This window comes from Drosophila subobscura, chromosome A, assembly GCF_008121235.1.
Source record: "Drosophila subobscura isolate 14011-0131.10 chromosome A, UCBerk_Dsub_1.0, whole genome shotgun sequence".
In the NCBI taxonomy this organism is placed as follows: Eukaryota; Metazoa; Arthropoda; class Insecta; order Diptera; family Drosophilidae; genus Drosophila; species Drosophila subobscura.
Window position 1 is genome coordinate 7,050,585 of NC_048530.1, and position 18,486 is coordinate 7,069,070.

Here is an 18,486-nt window from a genome sequence, read left to right on the forward strand (position 1 = left end):
CCAACTCCAACTCCAACTCCGATGACGACAACAAACGACAACGATTTATGGTGGCCGGTTTTTCTTCATTTAGGCTTCAGGCTTCCAGCTCCCAGCTCCCTGCTACCCAATCCAAAGGCTGCCAGCCCCAGCCCCAGCCAGCAGCCAGCAGCAAGAAGCAGTCGAGCGAGCGAGCAGCAGGCATGATGCATTTTTCATGAATTAGTTCGCATATAAAAGTCAAATGCAGTCCATGGACTGCCATGCCATGCCATTGGAGGCAGGAGACCAGCAGGAGGCGAGGCAACGCAACGCAACGCAACGACTGAAGCTGGAGCTGGAGCTGTTTGCTGGAGGCGCATAAACAGATTTTGTGGCAGAAACACAGCCACAGAAACAAGAAACAACAAAAAAGAAATGAAAAAAATGCAAGCAAGCGAGCGGCAGAGTGGGAGGTATGAAGGGAGGTGGGCAGGGAAATTGAAAGGAGTTTTTGGCGAGCAACCAAATCAGAGATGGACGCGTGAGAGCACGCAAAAGAACGAGTGGAAAACTGCAAAATAAAGTAACAAATATCGTATAACAAATATATATAAACAAAACTTCCCCAGAAAGTTATTTCTAACGCAGGAGCCTGATGAAACCATCTTCCGACTCGATTGCTGCAATATATTTTCGGATGAACTCTTTTGGAATCAGCAGCAAGAAAGTTTCCACGCAATCCTACATGCATTTCGATGGCTAGAGCCCAGAACTGTCATTGATTTTTGACCATGCAAACGAGGCCAATACTCGGCTTGGCTCGTCGTGCACTCACATGCGAAAAATATGAATGAATAGACGCCGAGTGGCCCAAGTGATCGAGTGAGCCACAGTTTAGCCATCGAAGTAACTCCTTCGCCTGAAGGATTATCCCCAAAGTAACCAAACAGTCAATCTGTGCGTGTCACGCACTCATCTCTGAGCCACAGCCACAGCCACTGCCACTGGCACCTGCCCCTGTTGATTTTTCGCTGCATAATTAATGAAATGAAAGCAGCTTGCCCCATGCTCCCTCCTGCTTGGCCGCTGTCTAGGCCATAAATTAGATGATGCATGAGTCGAGTGTCGAGTGTAAGTGTGTGTGCTCCTCGGGGCTCAGAACAATGGACAGAGAGAGAGAGAGAGAGAGAGAGAGAGAGACCCAGGGAGATAATGTGCAGCCGATAATGCGAATGGGCCCTCGGGCCCACGTGGGGCAGGGTCAGCAGCTATGCCCTTCCCCCACCCCATAAAAAAGGCCAACGCCAACAGATAAAAGATAAAGAAATCAAAGAGAACGAAACACCGAAAAACTCTGACCCAAAAAAAGAACAAAACACAACAACAGGCAGGAGCAGGACCTGCCTGCACAACACAGACAGACATACAGACAGACAGAGAGCCGGCCGGGCAGTCCCATTCGAAAGGCTGCCGTCAGCGGTATGAAAACGAAACGTTTAATGCGAACAGAAACAGCAGCAGCAGCAGCAGCAGCATGTTGTAGTTGTATGTGCCCCTTGTGCCCCCAACCCACCTTGATGTTGATGTCCGGATTGTTGCAGGATTGCTCATTGTGCATTGTGTGTTTGGGTGTGTGTAGGATGGATGCTTGTTGTTTTGGCAGCGGCAAGTTCGGGAATGGGAGTTCGGGAGAGAGTGGACGATGTGTGTGCCCGTTGGCCATTTCATGGGCTGCCACTTGAGAGCAGGAGACCGGAAAGCAGCGGACAGGAAAAGGGGGGGCTGGGCAAACGGGGAGTTCTGTTTGATTCTATGGCGGGGTATGGGCACAGTGAACGGAACATTGAGCAAGTTAAAATATAATAAATAGGCTTAAATATTATATAGATTTACTACAGCCATTTTCTTTGTGTATATCGCTGGAAAAACAATCCACCCACCAAAGGAAACAACCGAGAATTTGGAACCAAAAAGAGAAACCAATGGAACTGCAGCAGACTCTGAGCCATGGCTCGGAGTGAGGGAACATTCCAAGCAATCAACAGGGAAGCATTCTCTGCTTGTTCTAGCGTAAGTTGTGAGATAATTCCCACAGATAATATAAGTTATGGATACAGAAAATACAGACAGCAAGAGCAGCGACATCAGTTGGCTGACCTTGGGTCTGTTTCCATCTGCTCCAGATGGTATCTGCGGTATCTGATATCTCTGACATCTGTGATGGCTGGATAAGAACGCAGATAAGATTGTGACACTGTTCCAAGAATTACATAAAATATTCCAGCACACAAAAAGTGGCTTTGGACCATTTTGTCGCCTGGCAAGTCCAAGGCGAATTCCTTTTCGGTTTTGGTTTTTTGCAAATTTAAGGCTGCCTGTCAGCAACATCGCTGCCATCGTGGACCCTGCCCTATATTGCTGTTTTCTGCTCTGAGGATTGGATTGGTTTTGGCGCTTGGACCATAAGCTTACCTGACGAATGCGCTCCACCTCGTTGGCAAATGGTGCTGATGCCACACGGTGACCAGAAGGGACGACAACGACACGGGCTGCTGAGGACTGCTCTTGCTGGCTCTTTGGCTGCTGCTTCTGACGTGGCGGCTGCTGTGGCTGCAAGAAAATAAAACAAAGGGAAAAGCGGTTCTTGAGACTGGGACTGTGTGACGGGGGATATCCAATGTAGACTTTATTTAAAAGGACTTAAAGCGTGGAGGCAGCAGCCGGCGTGTCTTGGGTGAAGTTGCGAAAACATTGTCTCGGCTTTTGGCCTGGGGTTCTTGGTTTACCTCTAAGCTCATTAATTTTATTTGCCTCTTGTGGCGTTGGCAACGGCAACGGCAACGGCAATGGCAACAAACGGCTGTTCGTGTCTCAAGTGTTGCCCCACAAAAAGATACAAATTGAAAGAGCAGACACAGATACGCAGATACATTTTGGGGGCGAGAGACAATCGCATATGCAAACGAGTATGGGGAATACACCTGAGATACACTCACAAAAGGTACACTCAACTCGCGACCGAGGTGTGCTGCTGCAAGACGCGCTACACGAGAATTTGCACATCTTTAAAAGCAGTTCCCCCATTTGCTGGATCTTAAACAACAGAAAGAAGGACACATTTGATATTCCGTTGGTGCCCGGTCGCGACTCGGTCACCAGAGTTACTCACAGATACACGTGCCACAGATGCCCAGATACACAGATGCACAATTCATGTGTGGGAGTGTGCTCCACACTCGTGGAAATGTGGTTCAAGGTTTTTCCACTCTTTGTGACAAAAAGTGAAAGTGAATTATTAAACACAATTGCAATTGCCGTGGATAAAAGTGCACACAGTGGGCATACGATATGCGATACGACTCGTACACGACGTACAGAAAGTCAAGCTCCATCTGCGAGCTTCACACGCCCCAACCGCGTGTGTCACCCGCCGCCAGTGGTCGATAATGGAAATTTCTGATACACACACACACAGAGTCAGGTTGGAGTGGTGCCCCGGGGCATTTGTTGGCTATTAGATGATAATTTTCGGAAATGTCGAGTAATCGGCCATTAACTAACTGTTATTGCTGTTATCTAAGGATTTATCCAGCCCGAGCATATCCAGTCCAAAGATCTCTGTAATTTCTCTGTGAAATATCCAAGTCTAAGCTGACAGCTGTTGCCTCACAAGTGATTTCTTTGAAGGAGGCGGGGCTAAGCCTTCCTTCCTGCCTTCTGTCTGAAGCGGAACTACGTGTTCTTGTAGGGGATTCTGCTCTCTGATTAATGATTGGTTGGACAAGTGCAACACTCTTTCCAGCAACAAAAAAACACAGAAAAGCCAAAAGAATGTCAGTCAGTCAGTCAGTCAGCAGCAGCAGACGTGGTCCATGTTTTGAGTCCAAAAATGAAGTTGCTTGCGGGTCGCTGCTGCTGCTCTTTTGGCTCAAAGCGAGACAGCCAGAGAGGGCCATGATTTATGTCGTTTTATTTAATTTTAATTGAAAAACTTGCACTCGAGACGAGAACAACAACCAGACGCACACACGACACACGACACACGACAAAACAGAAATAAGACAACCCAAAAATGTTGCTGCACCAAAAAACCAAAATAATTAAAATGGCATTTAAAATGTTCTCCTCCAGAAGGATACAAGACTGGAAGGCACACCCATGGAGGCCATGGGACAAGGACAAGGACATGGCCAAATGTGAATAAATGAATGCGAATGTGAATAAATAACAAGACAAAGGCAGCGGCAGCGGCAGCGGCAAAGCCTTACGCCACAAAATGCAAATGGGGGAACGACTTTATTATTAAATGAAAGTATGGACAACACCCATAGAACTCTCTCCTTCTCTCCTGTTTATATTCGGGTTTTCTTTTGGCAAATAATAAAAGATACTCTCTGGCACTTTCTGGGGCAGCAAATCATGTTGCCAACTGCATTCGGTGGCAGCGACCTCCGCTCATATAAATATACAATGTATGACAAATGCAAATGATGTTGCCACAGAGGGACGGGACGGGCCGGGGCGTTTATGAACTCCCAGAGTCCAAGGGTCCACAAGAGGCACAGGAGCAGCAGCAGCAGCAGCAGTCTATGAACAGCAGTCAACAGTCGGCAGTAGTCACAGGAGCAACTCCTGTGCCGCACAGTGGGGCACACACAAAGGAAAAACCTAGGTCTAAGAATTATGTACCACAGGAACTCCCTTTGATCTCTCGCTCTCGCTGGACTCGACTTCAATGCTTGCCACATTCCCCCCACAGTGCAACAACTGGTGCAAAAAAATGGTACAACAAAAAAACAGACACAAAACGCCATAAATCATGCGGCAACAACATAAAAAAAGCCATGTGTGTGCGTGTGTGCGTGTGTGTGTGGCACAGACAACAAGCAACAGAAATATGGTAGCAAATGGGAAAACAAACAGCAACAAAAAAAGGTAGGCTGTTCGTTGGGTGTTGGCTGCATCGAGGCTGGGAATACACTTTGGAGCAATGGCAGCGAATGGGAAACGTTCAACATATTCTTCTACTTCAAGGACTACTCGTTACTCGTTTATTCGTTACTGAATACCACTCGTTGCTCGTGGATAAAGAGGATGTTTACTTGAATGCACTCGTTACTCGTGGATGAATGATGAATGAAGCACATAATCGCTGATCGTTAATGACAAATTTCGTTGTTAATCGATTAACAGACTAGTTACGCTTCGAAGCACTTGCTACTCGTTACTCGCTACACGTTAATGTAGATATTTACCCGTTAAAATAGACCAAAAGACCAACTTCCCCTCTCAATCGATGTACCCGTTGTTACCGCAAGCGAGAGAAGTGTATGCCAAAAGTGAAATTAAATAACAGTAACAAGGTTAGTCGCTGCCCCCCCCCGCCGCTGCCACGGCTGGTGTCGCCGCGATAAGGTTGGCTGCAACCAATAAAGTCTGTTGCAAGTGGAACGTCGGAGGGTGCCACTGGGCAAAGCATTTGAATGTGCAGCAAATTGAGTGCTTTTATTGCATTAACATAAATAAATTAGAATGCTGCATGCTTAATGCGGCCAGTTCCAGCATGTTGCTGACTCACTCACTCGGTGGAGGCGGCCGGCGCGTGCTGTCTGACCGTTGATCAGTGGCATGCGGCATGCATGTGCACATGTGCCTGTGTGTGTGTGTGTGTGTGTGTGAACTTGTTGCCAACTGCAACAGCCAACAGGCAACATGCAGAGATGGATGCAGAGAGCAATGCGGAAGTGCAATAATCCAGCTAAATGCAGGCATAAAGATCTCCAAGAGGAAATGAATTTTCCTATTCGAATCAGTAAAACTGTCACTGGCTTTCGCACTACGAAATGTGGCAGGGTCCAAGCATGCCCCATAATCTCATCTCTAATTCCAATTAAGCATTTCACAGTCCCAAATGCAGGCCCTAAAGGAAGTCGAATTTCCAGCACGTTTTCACATGCTGTTGCTGTTGCTGTTGCACGTGCCGCCGGTTGCATTCAAATGCAAAATACTCATGGACGCACATCAGCCAAAAGTTAATATTGTGTGCCAGAGCCAGCCAGTGAGATTGAGGGGAGTGGGCGAAGCTCTCAGCTGTCACAACTGCCTTGAGTTGTTGCTCTTCTGCTGCTGCTGTTGCTGCCACAGGTAACGCAACGTAACACAGGAGCAACATCCTCCATCGACAAAGGCGCCTCACTGCCTTGTCTTTGAAATGTGTGCGGAAATTGTAATGACAGCTGCTGCTGCTGCTGCTCCCTGCCCTGATCGGCACTTGTGCTGTGGCTCCCGGCTGCAAATTGTTGCCTTTGTGAGGGTCAGAAAGTTGTCGACAGCAGAAGCAGCAGCAGCAGCAACAGCAACAGCATCAGCAGTGGCAGTGGCAGTGTGACGCGGGGACACAAAGGCGCAACGGCGGCGACAGCCTGGCAAATGGCAAATGACAAAACAAAGCTTTAAGCTGTTATTCCTTTGCCGGGCCAGTGTCAATAAAATGAAATTAAAAACTTTAAATAAGACGAAGCCAGGGGACGCCAGTAGCCAGTAGATGCCAGGAAACGCCAGGAAGCAGGCCAAGGCGGGAGACAATTTAATCAAGCAACTGGCAAATGAATGCCCAGAGCAGCAGCAGCAGCACAGGACACTCCGGCTTGCAGCTAAGCAAAGCATTTGCATGCCACCAACCACAGCAGAAGCAACAAGCAACAACAGAAGCTGGAGCTGAAGCTGGAGCTGGAGCTGAAACAGAAGCAGCGGGGACTTGCAACAGCAGCAGAGAAACAATCAAAAAGTTTTTAAAACAAATTAAAAGTTGACGACGACGAGAGGAAGAACTAAACTGCAATGGCTTTCACTTCCAATGCTGCTTGCTAGCTCCTTCGTTTCATTCTCCTGCAAATGCTCCACAAATTTATTATGCGGTCAATTGCAAAAAGGTCCGAAAAAGGTACCCAAAACACAGAGCACAACGAATGCCAGATGCCCTACAGCGACATAGATTATCTGCATGGGAAGAGTCTTCCTTTTCTGTCAACAAATGGGAGACTGTGTGACAGCTTAAGCCTTCATTAGCCACACGAAATATGAAAGTTTTCATGGCCCAGAGGTGTCGTCATTCAGGACTTATTCTTGAGGTTGATGCGGCTCTCCCCTCCTGCTGTTTCCTCTTCGATAAATAGCAATTAATTCCAGCTGTTAGCCCAGGAAAAACAACATTTTAAGCAGAACTGTGCCACCGAAAGAAAACACTTGCCGAGTTCCCCGTTAATCATCATTCCAATTCAATGGCCCAAAATGAAGGCGAACTTGAAGCTGATTCTGATGCTGCAAAACTTACAACCTCCAGATGGGAAAACTTGCACCAAGAGGATGATTTTTGTTGTTGCTGGGCTGATGGGCTGATGGGCTGATGGTTGTTTGCTGCAATTGCAAACAAAACTTAAATCGAATTCTTGACAAATGATGCGCGAATTTTTCAGCAAGGCTGACTGCAGGATGGGGCCCAGGGCTCAAGACTCTTTGCAACATCATTCACCTCTGGTCGATATTCATTTGCCTCTCACAAAAGTGCCATCAACAGAGAGAGAGAGGGAGAGAGACTCCTCCAGAACAAAAAATAAATAAAAAGCGAAGAACTTGGTGCCCCACTCAAGGTTACATCTCGGTTCAATTACCTCTTCAGTTCTTTCTCTCTCTCTTCGTGTACTCTGTGCTCATTGCTTGGCTTTTTCTTTATCTTTTTCAGCTTGTTCGTCTCTGTCTGTCTGCGTTTTGGTCAAAAAGGTTTGGGCCAAATTAGAAAACAAGAAGTCTTACGCTTGAGCGCACAGCCGAGGGTCTGGCTCTGGCACTGGCACTGGCTCTGGGTACTCCTCTGCTCATGTTGCCTCTCTTTTAGTGCTGCTGCTGCTGCTGCTGCTTGACGATGATGATAAGTGCGCCTGGCCACACTGGAAATGTAATTAGAGTGCAGCCGAATGCATCTGACAAGGGCGTGTGCATGGCGATGGCAAACAACTAAAATGATTTGATGGGATACGCCCCCCATCCGCCTGACATCGAAAGGTGCCTCAAAAGGTTGCAGAGTGTCTCGGCAACTGGAACTGTAAGTGGCAGTGGTTAAGGGTGTGCACTTAAGACAACGATTTGCATGGGAAACTCTTTCATTTCTGGCCCAGCAGCCAGACCCAATGCAGACTTGAATGTGGTTCCAATCAATCGAGCAATTAACTGCTGGCAAAAGGAACAATCTCCGGAGAGTGTTCGAATCAAATATCAGAAACGGCAAATTTCAATTGAAATTGAAATATTTCAATATTTACTTTTTTGAGCCCTCGCTCTTAAACGAAATGTTGATGTGAAATTAATTAACTGAAACCATAAATCCAAGATAGTGGTACAACGAGTAGGTCCCAAAGTTAATTGCATATTTGTTTATTTTGGTTCGGTTGCTGGTTGCTGGTTGCCACAAGCTGCCACAGTGCCAGCAGTTCCAGTTACAATTCCATTGGCTGCCACCCACGCAGCAGGCAGGCAGGCAGGCAGGCAGCAAACACTCTGCGTAATGAACAAACAGATGAAAGAATTGAAAATTCATGAGTTTCCCTTTGCAGCAACGAGAGATCCGCATGTGTGTGTCCGAACAGATTTGCAATAAATACGAAAATCCCCCAGGGTGTCGCCTGCACAGAACGAAGGCAGTTTCTCAGTGTGTGAACTTTGCTGTGCATCCACATAACCATAATCTGTCACAGATTGTTTGTTTCGTTCGTTTATTGGCCAGCCATGGGGCATGCTGCACACAGGCCAGCCAAGCGATTCGGTCATCGCTCTCTGCGAAAGTCTCTGGCATCGATCATCGATCATCGATCAACGATCAGCGGAATCGCTTCGATTCCGGTTTCTGCGGAGATCTGCAACAGATCTTCATTTGGTCTCTCGAATGCGAAAGCGTTGACCAAAAACCAAAGCACCAAATTGTCACACAACTTTCGCTCTCGCGAATGCCAAATGGCAATCCAAATCCAAATCCAAAACCGAGTGCGAGGGCGAGTTCGAATCCGAGTTCGTTCCTCTTTTGGAGACATCAAAATGTGGGGCATGGCTTGGCATGCAGTGTGGCAGGTTAGGAGCCATAAATTGCATAAATTGTACCTTTTGCCAAAAAGTTTTCCCATCCCCACCGGAGGCGGAGGCTCGGTGCGGAGGCAGCATCAGTCATGTGAATATTTGACTTCATTTCGGAGTTGCACGAACAGCACACACACACACACACAAGAGGCAGCTGTGTGGCTTTGATTTCCATTCATTAGGAAAGTTCTGGGGCAACTCTTGTGATTGGCTTCTTTAGCTTAGAGAATCTCTCTCTTGCCCCTCACAGTGCTGCATCTTCGCAGGCGGAACAACTGATCCTGGGATCCTGCTGCAGAACAAACTTTTCCCCTTCAACAATGGGGCATCATTTGGTGCCGAGAACTTCCTCCCCAATCATGGAATGTATCCACTTGCATGGCCCCAACTTTTCCTCTCCTCTAACGAATCATTTAAACTTTTGTTGTGACCAAAAGACACAGACCAGACGGCACATGAAGCGTGCAGCGCGCTCCTAAGGAAAAAGCCATAGAGCATGTCCACACCCTCATACCTGCACCCTGCCCCATCATCCTCTTCTTCTTCTTCTTCTTGTTCTTCTTGTTCTTCTTGTTCTGAGTGCACTTGAAAGTTTTCAATCCGACGAAAATCCCCATCGAATGGACACCTGAGAAGGGCCCCAGCCATGGCCTGGGATTGGGATTGGGATTGGGTCAGTGGCAGTCCAATAGCTCCGATCGGTGGTTGCCCCACACACCCAAACCTACTGTTCCCCATGGCTCTGTGGCAACGCCTTGAAGGGGCAGGTAGGTGCTGCGGGGCTGCACGCATCGCTGAGACAAGTTCAAGTTTAATAGACGCGCGATTCACGCGCTGTAAAAGTCGCCAGCAAAACGCTATACAACGGCATTTGATAGAAAAAATAAAAACAGACACTCACACACACACACACGAAAAGGCAGATAAAGATACACACACACACACACATGTTAACAAGCCAACTGACTTTGGCAACGTGTCAAGCCGGTTTCGGTATTCGGTTTCTCGCTCCAAAGATCTGCCCCTTCCAGCCCCAGCCCCAGCCCCAGCGGCAGCGCCAGCGCCAGCACATGGCCACCGGTCAACATTTTCGCAGCACGCGTCCCACTCCCTAGATACACAGATACAGATGCAAAACACTTATAGCGGAGCTAGCTGGCTGGCTAGCGGAGCCCCCCACAAGAAAGTAAGAAAAATGCGATCCGGTTTGGCTTTGGCTTTCGAGCGGGACGGTTGGGGGGCTCAACAAAAATGTTAATTTGAAACTGTAACAAGTTCAACAACATCCAACAACAACTGGCAACGCGTTTCAACAACAAATTGCAGTTTCACCTTAGATGCAGATGCAGATAGAGTATCTGGCAGATGTAGCAAAAGATATTCGCCAGATCTGACGGGGTTAAGGTATAAGTTTGAGTATTTATTTATCTTTCAACCATGGATATCTATGCCCTGAACAGACACCAAGAAATGTAGAGTAAAGCTCATTTAAATGCACAGAAATTATTCAATTAGAAAGAATCTCTCCTAAATCAAACCAAACGATCGAATGAACGATCGTTCATTGACAAAAAAATAGTCACAAAAGCGGATTGGATGATTGCTTGAGGGTTTTCTCAAACACTTTAGCGTACTTTTATCATAAAACGATCAGATCCCTCCCCCTCCCATCTTTGTGTCTTTGTTGCATAATTGCTTGGCATGTTTCGAGTTCACAATTTTCTGTGTAAATCTCCCAACCGGACGCTCTGGCTTTGGCTCTTCAATCGCATTTACTTTTACAGTGTTTTAATTATCATTCGTTCAGTGTTCAATTGTCCATTTCCGCCTCCAGACGACAGACAGATTTATAAAACCATAAACCGAGACCAAAGTTCGAGAGCAACACACACACAATGGGCCCCGTTCATCATAAATAATAATAATAATAATAATAATAATACTCGCTCGTAATAATAATCGCGGTATTCATCATTTTCTTTGGCTCGCCACCACCATCCACCCCATTGATTGCCGCTGCAGCGTTTCATTAAATAAATAAATATATAAAAATATCGTAACAGTTTTATTCATCATCATCATTGATGATTATGTGGCTGGCCAGCCTCATGTGCCCCTCTCCATATGTGTTTGTGTGTGTTGCAGTTTGTATTTTCATAATCAATCAATTGAAATTGGAATTGGTAGCCAGAATGTGTGGCAGGCAGCAACAGTAAATGGAAAATCCATCACAGGAAGTTCCTTTGTTTTCGATTGAAATAATTGGAAAGGATAAAACATAGAAAACTACATCTCTGTGGGAATCTTCGTACTTCAAATCCCTCCACACCGAAACCAAAGCCAATTTCCATGCCCAAAAAGTGATGCCTTCTGTGTCGGTAGTATTCCTTGTTCATCGGGAATAACCGAGTCCATTCGCAGGCGACATTCAATGCCTACAAATCTGTTGAAAATTCCCCAAAAATAAAACCAAGTTCATGACTCAGATTGAGTTTCATTCGTGGCGAGGGGGAACAGAATCGCTTTGGAGTGGAATTTACGCTGGGGGAAATGATTCGCTTGAACCCGTCATCGTATTGAATCGAATCAAATCACATATGTACGAGTATGTATGGCACAGATCACGCATCAGCATCAGCATCAACGTCGTATAAATCAGAAGCGACAGGCAGCAGCAGCAGCAGCAACAGCAGCGGAGGAGGAATTAGCATATCGTTAATGATGAATCAGAGTCCCCTGACTGTTCCCCCCCGCAGCAGCAGCAGCAGCAGCGGCAGCGGCAGTCATTCATTCGATTGGCAGCCAAACGCATAAATGTGTTAATTTATATTCGATTAATTGTTAATTTTCGACCCAGCAATCAGTGACCAGCGAAGGGGAGACCAGCCACAAGCGGGGGAGCATAATACAAATAAAATGTCGCACATTGATTTCCGCAAAACGTTTTATTCGGACAGACAGGCGGGACAGACGGGACGACGGGACAAAAGGTCTTGCAACTTTCACGCCATAAATTCAATGAGGGTGAGGGGGGTATCTGGCCAGAGGCAATTCTAAAATTGAAATGTGTTTGTGGAATGCTGTTTGACGGCTGCCGTTTACTTGCCGCTACCCTGTAGCAGAGGTTGCTACAGTCAGCTGGTAAGCAGACAACAAATGAATGGAGAGGTTCAGAAAAATTCCTAAGTGAGAGGAAAGAGCAAGGGATGCCTTCCGTAGAGTTTTCAATACAATCGAACACTTTTTGGTTATGCTTTTCGGAGGCATCTTGCAGCAGTGCTTTCGGTCTGAAATTTGCTTTGTGAGGACAGGGTAACCCATGCTTCGTATCCCCCATTGTAGACGTATCTTTTTCCTAGCGTCTTGTTTAGTATTTTGTTAATTGGCTCGTAATTAGACGACGGCAACGGCAAAGGGGAGGCACACGCACAAAAGTCAGTGACAAACGAATTGAATGTTGGAATCGAACGTTGAATCGCCGATTGGCGGGGCAATGGCATTGCCTTGGGGCTGGGAACACGCCCCAAAGCGAATGTTTGTCAATGATTTATGTTTCGATTGCATAAAAGAGGAGACAACGTAGAGGGGCAGCGGCAGCGGCAGCGGCACGCCCGAGGGTCAGGATCGATTGCCAGCATTCGACGCATCGCCTGGATTTATCCCACAGAATTATGCACAGATGATGTTTGCCCATCAAAAATATCTCGCATATTTGTTGAGTTTTTGTGACACAAACACAAACGCAAACGCAAACACAAACAAGTGATGAAAACAAAACACACCCAAATACACACGAAATGCGCGGAAAGTGAAGGTGTTGGATGATGGTCAAAAGTTGTTGGTCGAAAAAAAAACACGGGGGAATATCCACATACAACATTTATGTGGTAGGTAGTCTGTCTGTATAAATGGCATACTGTAATGAAGCGTTTATGCAAATTCGTGACTGCTTTTCACACACCTCTCCGCTGCCATCCCATGCCAACCCATCCGCTCTCTTTGGCTGTCACTTTCCCATTGACGCAACCGCGGAGGAGAGAATGGAGAGAATGCAAAAGCGAGAGAGAGAGAATGTGCTGTTGACCCACCGCAAAAATGACAAAGCAGCCAAAAGCCCCTTCCTTTTGTGGCTGCCACACAGACAAGACCAAACAAGACATTAAATTCAATTTTGAACACAATCTCCACGACTGCAATCATCTTCAAAGACTGAAGACCAAAGAAAGGCCAAGAAAAATATGCATATTAGATGACAAAAGGGGGCAAGGAAGTCATTTATGAGTAAGAGTTCTGTAATGATCATTTCCCCTTATCAAAAGAGACATTAAAAGACTCGAAAAATATACACCAGCAAAAGAATCTCCTCCGCATTAAGTCAAAAGTAATTCGGAATGGGGAATATCTTGTAATACTGAATAATACTGAATACAGGAACTCCAGAGACTGAGAAAAAGAACTCAAAGGCAGAACTCCCTCCATCAAAGGGACCGGAATGTACTCCTCACAGAGCAGTATTCACCGTGGTCGTCGATTGCCCAATCTGAGAGTTATGTCAGTTTCTGTTGCTCTGTGTCTTTCTGTGTGTGTTTGTCTCTGATTTATGCAACTAATCTGTGGCACAGCTTGTGCTTACAGTTACTCGTATTTGCCGTTGCAGGCGCACTTTCAACTTTGCTGCCACTTCAATCGTCAATTCTCCTTTGATTGCACTGCATTAAATTGATTTCTGCCATCTGCCATCTTTCATCTACCATCTTGCCCCATCATCATCCTCATAATCTGACGGCGTCTCGTCTTCTTCCTCATCTTTTTGTTGCCGCTTCCACTGCCGTGGCTGTTTCTTTTATTAGCGCAAATGATTGGCATTTCTTCTGAGTCTCTTCGCAACGATTCATTTCGTTTGCTCTCCGCTCATCAGTTTATTTATTTACTCGCCTGTTTCTGCTTCAACTGTTTACTCTGATTACTTCACTCGCCTGGCCAACACTTCGACAGCGCTCAAACGTAAAAGACACACAACAGAGCAACAAAAAAAGACCATCCAAACGTTAGATGTGCATCGTGGCACACGTGGTGCGACATTCGGATACCAAAGTGATACAAATCCTTGCAATAAAAAGAGTTATTTCCTTCCCAAAGCTCCTTCCTCCCCTGAAAAAACAGGCCCAACTATGATCAATATTCCCACGACAAAGCGACTGTTGTTCCTGCTCATCATAGCCTCTCAGTTCCAGGGTATAGCAACAGCATTAGCTTCTCCTCTTTGGCCGTAATGAAAATTGATTTCCACTTCCGATTCCACAACTACTGCGATGTAAGCCCCTTATGTGACACATTTACCATTCAGGCATTCGATCGCAGAGAGGAGAGACCCACAATAGGCACATTGCATAAGCGGATCGCAGTGGCACGACGACGACGAGTGACTTGCCACAAAAGTTGGCAAAAAAAATCGTTCGATTTTTTTGGGTCGCAATTTTCGCTTTCGTTTTCGCTATAGAAACAATCGTTCGAGTCATCGACCCAACAACAACAACTAGCGACAGGAAAATGCCACAAGAGACATTCACTTTTGTTTAGTGGCAAATCAAAGATACATTTCGGGCACATGCCACACGATCTCGGAGTTGCAAAGAGATCTGAAGGGAAAAAGGCAAAAAGGGAATGGCAAACGATTGGGCAACAATTTTCAGTTGGGACTTGTTTTATCCTATCGACTTGCAGATCCTTTTTGGTTCTAGAATCATGAGTATTCACTGGCCCTCCAAAGACCCATTGGCACACAAAACTTGATCTTAAAACATAGAAAATGTCTGGAAATCGTTGCGGCTGCATTTGTTGAGGTTGAACCCATGATTTCAATGGCATTATCTGCCGCAATCCCTTGCTTTGCTCTTCCATTCATTCATTTCGCTACGGGAACAAAAAAACAGAGACCCTGCGGCCAGAAAATTCTTCTTTTTTTTTTCATTCGCATTCGCATTTCATTTTTCAAGAGTCTGTCCGTCCGGCGGAAGTGGCTCGTTGGCGAGTGAGACACGGGCTTTTGTGAACGCGTTGTGCGGCCTTTTGGCTGGCCTTTTCAATAGTATTTTTCACACTTGTGAAAATTAAAACTTAACTGAACATTTTTCCTGTTGTTTGTCGCTGCTTGCCCCCTGCCCCTGCCCCTGCCACCGCCACTGCCGCTACATTCGTTTTATTGTTTTAATTACACGCGTTTTTCCGCGCATTGTTTCAATGACCGTCACGCGCCACGCCACAAGCCTCTTATACACCGCTGCCGCTGCCGCTGCTGCTGCCTCACAGCCTCTGCCTCAAAGCCGAGCAAACAGTTGCCGCTGCTGCTGCTGCTGCTGCTGCTGCTGCTGTCGGTGCTGTTTGTTTGCGAAATGAAGTGGTCATATCTGTGCCCCTGCAGACCCTTGTGGCCATCCCAGAGCCAGAGTCAGATCCAGAGCAAAAGCAACGCCCAAGCATTAACGATAATTTCAAAATGACATAAACGCAGCGCACCCAACGAGGCGCAGAGTCCTCCAGCGGCATAGAGATGGCACACATGCCGTGACACACGAGCGATTCTGGCTCATCAGCCAGCAGCAATGAAAGATCCTTTTTCAGACCATTCGCCACGAGGGTTTCTGCTTTTTAATTTAAATTTAAAGGCAAATTGGAAAACATTTCTTATCGGTTTCATACGAGTACCATCCCTGATTTCTCCAGCGGCCCTTTTTTTTGCGATCTGATCTAGGCTGAAACACAAAGAATCCCTTCAAAACTCCTTCCCGATCGAGGGATGTGCATGGAAAATATGTGTGTGGGACTCACGACTGCTCCTGCTGCTGATGGGGGGGCGGGCCATCTCTAGGCACCCGACCAGCCGGACATCACGACACCCAACGCCAGTAGACTCTGGCATTGTAATCAATGAAGTGGCGGGCCGCATAGCCGTCCACGGGGGCAATCCGCGCGATAAATGAAATAAATGAATGGCCGTTTCCACCGCGCTCCCTCACACTCGCACTCACGCTCGCTATCTCGTATTTCCTTCGCTCTCTGTCGTGTTTGCATTTTAATGCCTTAATGAAAAATGCATTTTTAATTATTTTTTGTTCATTTACAGGCAATTTTTTGTTTTTGTTTTTTTTTGTCGCTGCCGCTGCTTCTGTCGCTGTCGTTCGTTGGCTTATGCGGCGTATGCGTAATTTATCGTGTGCTTCATTATTTCCCCCTCATTCTCGATCACCACTCAACCCACCCACACAAAAAAAGCCCCCCAAACAACTCTCGCACCTGTGAGTTCGCGTTGTCTCTCTCGCTTTGCCTCTTTGGTTGCACTTTGTGGCACTTGCAACCCCCGTTAGTGGCGAGCGAGTCTCGAGTTTCACTTGCAAAACAAGAAAGAAGTTCCAAGGGTTCCCCCACCAGCCGCAGATCCACTGCTCCTATGCTCTTCACATATTAAATAACTTTCCTCACACAACTGCACACTTTTGCTGCACTTTCCTTCCCCCATCTGAGAGGGCTGGCAAATTCGTGCATGCCCCACCAAGAGGGAAGGGCATAGACAACGGTACCTTTCGACGAGGACAAATATCGTATTTCATCATTTGTTTAAGCCAAGCCATTGATTCGCTCAGGTTGCCACCGACAGACAGAGAGAGAGAGAGAGAGAGAGAGAGAGAGAGAGAGAGGAAAGCCCATGGGTTGGGGCAGGCGCGCAGAGGCGGGCGGGGCTGCTTGCCATTCATAAGGATAGCATGTCATTCATTAGCCGCCACCACCCCTGCCATGCCCCCCCTGCCACGATGCCACACACACAGGTTGCACCTTCGTCTGGGGCACCAACGGGTGACAACGAATACGGCGGAAGCAAAAATGTGATGGAGCTGTCATCGGGTTTCAAACCAATTTGTTTAACTCACTTAACCAGATGGAGAAGAGAAAGACAGACAGAGAGAGAGAGAGAGAGCAGTAGGTGGGGAAGGAGAGCCATGTGGCATGGCGAAAAAAACCTTTGCAACATGCAATCGAATGACTGATTCGATATATGTCGAGGCGTGGGAACACATTTGCAGTGAATATTCTTGCCTATTACTGTGTGTCTTTGTGCACGAATTGAATTGGAAATGAAAAGTGCATCAAATTAGAGCCTTAGATAGGAGGCCGGAAATCCTTTCCCGATCGTGTAATTATGTTATGATAGTTGCAATGAAGAAAACATTTCTAGCTACGTTGTGCCTCGACTGAAAATGTGATTTGTATCTGCTGCTCCTTTGGGCATCTTTTTATTAAATTATAGTAAGAATGATTCGATTTGATCGCTGATCATGATGCTTTATGTCTATCCTCAGTCCTTTATCTGCTTGTGCCTCGTCCTCAGACTGATCATCAATCGAAGCAAACCCGTTTCTGCACCCTTGAATTTCACCACAAAGCTCGTGTAATCCACATTCAAAGTTCCATCTTTTTTATTCGCCCCCCATTTCCATTTCGACAACAGTTTTAGCCTCAACGAATTTCGTGACGGAGACTCCCGCGTCTCTGGCCACGCTCGTTCGCTGTGTCGCCTCTTTTGTTGCAACAATTGCAACATGATTGCCGCTTTCAAAATTTACATCTAATGCCGCAGATTGTCGTCGTGTCAATAAAACGTATCAAAATGAAAATATGGAGTGGAGTGGAGTGGAGTGGCAGGCGTGGTGTTACCTCCATTCATGTTGCAACATCGCTGTGGCAAAGTCAAGTCTTTTCTGCTCTCTCGCTCTCTGTTTCGTTTGTTTCAGTCTCACTGCTTCCACGAATCAAGGGGCCAAAGAAAATGTAAATGTAAATGAAAATGAAAGTTTCAATTACAAATTGGTCGAATGACTGTGGGACAGAGAGACGAGTCTGGGGAGTAAGGTCGGGGGAGACGCCTCTGCGGAGTCGACGACGCGTGCAAAATTGTCTCATTTTTGGAGGGGAACAAAGTGAAATGAAAGAGACATTTAATTACTGGTTTTTCCGCTTCAATAAACGCCGCGACGAGACGAGACGCGAAGCGACGCGACGCGACATGATTTTGAAGGTGAATGACGCCGCCGCCGCTGCCGTAGCAACTTTCAGTTGAAGTCGAGAGTTGAAGCTCCAGATATTGAAGTAATTAAGAGGTGACGTGCCACAGCAGCAGCACTGGTGGTGGCGTACTTCCATGCCACTTCAATGTCAAGTTCAGAAGGAGTCTTTGGACTTTGTTTTGGGATTCATTCCAAGTCGTATTCACCTGTCGTAGATCCATCTTTAGTTAGAGTATAATGCCAGGCTACAGATACAAATATGAGTAGTACTTTCGATTCAAGCAGCGGCAATTAGCTGCCAAACAAAGGCCAGTCATTCGTTTTGCTCAACTCATTGTGG

General features: G+C 46.5%; 1 protein-coding gene across 1 annotated transcript in view; it reads right to left on the bottom strand.

Moving 5' to 3' along the window:
* Nucleotides 1-18,486, bottom strand: part of LOC117891579 — a 74,305-nt gene that overhangs the window by 13,018 nt on the left and 42,801 nt on the right. The window contains exon 4 of the mRNA XM_034797108.1: nucleotides 2,434-2,571. The gene's annotated coding sequence lies outside the window, so the exon portion shown is untranslated. The remainder of the gene's footprint in view (nucleotides 1-2,433; nucleotides 2,572-18,486) is intronic.